At 39.2% G+C, this 2596-nt stretch overlaps 1 protein-coding gene across 1 annotated transcript in view; it reads left to right on the top strand.

Annotated features, from left to right (window-relative positions):
- LOC106879015 (zinc finger protein 239) overlaps positions 1–1329 on the top strand; it is a 9212-nt gene extending 7883 nt beyond the window's left edge. The window contains exon 3 of the transcript XR_008267020.1: positions 1291–1329. The gene's annotated coding sequence lies outside the window, so the exon portion shown is untranslated. The remainder of the gene's footprint in view (positions 1–1290) is intronic.
- The last annotated feature ends 1267 nt before the right edge of the window (positions 1330–2596 follow it).

The following is a 2596-nucleotide window of genomic DNA, read 5'->3' as shown; positions in this document are numbered from 1 at the left end:
GAGCGAGATCGTTTCAATGCCCTGGGACTGGCTCTTGTGCGGGTGGCACATAAAAGACACCATTTCGAGCATGGCCGTTTTCTTGCGGGTGACACGTAAAAGCACCCACTACACTCTCTGAGTGGTTGGCGTTAGGAAGGGCATCCAGCTGTAGAAACTCTGCCAAATTAGATTGGAGCTTGGTGTTGCCATCCGGTTTCACCAGTACTCAGTCAAATCGTCCAACCTATGCTAGCATGGAAAGCGGACGTTAAACGATGATGATGATGATGATGATGAAGGAAAAGAATATGTGAAATGTCCTGTTTGTTCTGTGTCTCCTTCTTGTACATGACCTCTTTTTCAGTGCCTCCTTCTTTCCCACTGTCCCACTCTTTTTGTGCCAGCTTTCTTTCATCTTCATCTATAAAGCATACAATATCAACTTTGTGCTGGTTGTCTTTCACATAGAACATGCAAGGTGCACGAAACATCAGCGTCTGTCTCTCACAGTTACCCGTCTTTCAATTTCTATAGAAATTTGTTTCCTGTCTCTGTGTCTTCTCATTCTGCGTTTATTTTGTCATTCTGTGAAACTATATTTATTTATGCTTTGAAGAGCGCAGAAATTGAAAGAAAAGAGAAAGCGAAAAGGGGGAGAGAAAGCAGAAAGTGAAATATGTATGTAAGTGTCTATGAAATGGACTTATGTGTTTGTATGTGTGTGTGTGTGTGTGTGTGTGTGTACATGTGTGCGAGAGAGAGAAAAAGAGAGACAGTGAGTGAGTGAAAGTGTGTGTTGTGATGATGGATGTCTTTTAAGGTATACACTCATATAGAAATAAACATCTGAAATTAGGAATTATTTTATTATAGAAATAATTAGTTTAAAAACAACATTGAATCATAGAATCCTTATCCTAAAAGAGATACAGAGAAATGAAAAGAGCGTGTGTTGGCACTCCGTCGCTTACGACGTCGAGGATTCCAGTTGATCCGATCAACGGAACAGCTTGCTCGTGAATTTAACGTGCAAGTGGCTGAGTACTCCACAGACACGTGTACCCTTAACGTAGTTCTCGGGAATATTCAGCGTGACAAGGCTGGCCCTTTGAAATACAGGCACAACAGAAACAGGAAGAAAGAGTGAGAGAAAATTGTGGTGGAAGAGTACAGCATGGTTCGCTACGATCCTCTTCCGGAGCCTCGTGGAGCTTTAGGTGTTTTCGCTCAATAAACACTCACAACGCCCGGTCTAGGAATCGAAACCGCGATCTGAAACTCAAAAATTTTTGTTTTCATCTTTTACAGATTCGACAAAAATAGAAATTTATAAAATCACCCAAAATGGTAAATTGATTTACAAACCTTTTTCTCCTTTTAAACTAGACACTGTCTTTTCAATTCTGTCTTCTGTTTCTTTCTCTTAACTCAGAGTCTTTAGTTACTTTAATTTTTTTTGTTTTTGATTGACTCAATTTCATTTTAAGAGCACTAATCATAACTATCATAATTTAAGGGCCTCCTTCCATGCTGGCATAGTTGGACAATTGTGACCCGACTTTTTGTCCAATGTCACTTCGTCCATATCTTTTGGTCCGACGTCTTTTTGTCTGATGATTTTTTTTGTCCAATTTTAAATATACTCTTTAGAAAACAAGGTGAACATCAAAATAAAATTGAGAATTTTATTAATAGGATTTGTCGTTGGACAAAAAAAATCATCGGACAAAAAGACGTTTGACGAAGTGACGTCGGACAAAGATATAGCACCTTGGACAATTAGACAGGATCCAACAGGCGGCAGGACTTTGCCAAGTTCATTGTTTGCTTTGGCATGGTTTCTATGGTTGGATACCATTCCTAATGCCAATCATTTTACAGAATGTACTAGGTGCATTTTCTCATTGCTCCAGTACTCTTGAGGTCATCGAGTAACTAGGATTATAGCTATCATAATAATTATGATTGTGGTTGGGATTATCATCATCGCCATTTAAAATACATGTCTCAAGCTGGCATGGTTTGGATGTTTTGACAGAATACAAGTCCGAGGACCATGTCAGGCTCCAGTGTCTGTTTTATTATGGTTTCTACATGTCAATGCCCTTCCTTACACCATCCAATCTAGAGTGCATACTACATGATATTTTCATGAATTTCTTTTCTAATTCTTTTCTAGATTCCACTCTGAGAATGAGACCATTAGCATATAGTAGTCCCCAAGGACAGCCAATCTTAAATTGCTCTGCTAGAGTCTGAGGGACAATGATGTATAGGAGGATGCTAAGAACCTGTGCCTAAATTCATTGCTCTGCTTATGGCCAACTCTCATCTTACTGACAGAATCCATGTACATGGTGTGTACAGCCATTACAAGCCAATTGTCAACTCCTAGCTTCCTTAGAGACCACCATGTCATGTCAAAGGCTTTCTCCTGCTCAACGAATGCTAAGTTCAATGGTTTATTTCTAGTTAAATACATCTGAAATTGTTTTACTAAGAAGATGGCAACAGTAGTCCTTCTTCTTGGCACAAAACCAAACTGCATCTCTAATTCTGTTTCTAATTAATCAAGCTTTGACTCTTTCTGTAAGTTTCTTGACCATATCCAGCA

This window comes from Octopus bimaculoides, chromosome 29, assembly GCF_001194135.2.
Source record: "Octopus bimaculoides isolate UCB-OBI-ISO-001 chromosome 29, ASM119413v2, whole genome shotgun sequence".
Classification (NCBI taxonomy): Eukaryota; Metazoa; Mollusca; class Cephalopoda; order Octopoda; family Octopodidae; genus Octopus; species Octopus bimaculoides.
This window is presented reverse-complemented; position numbering and strand designations above follow the sequence as displayed.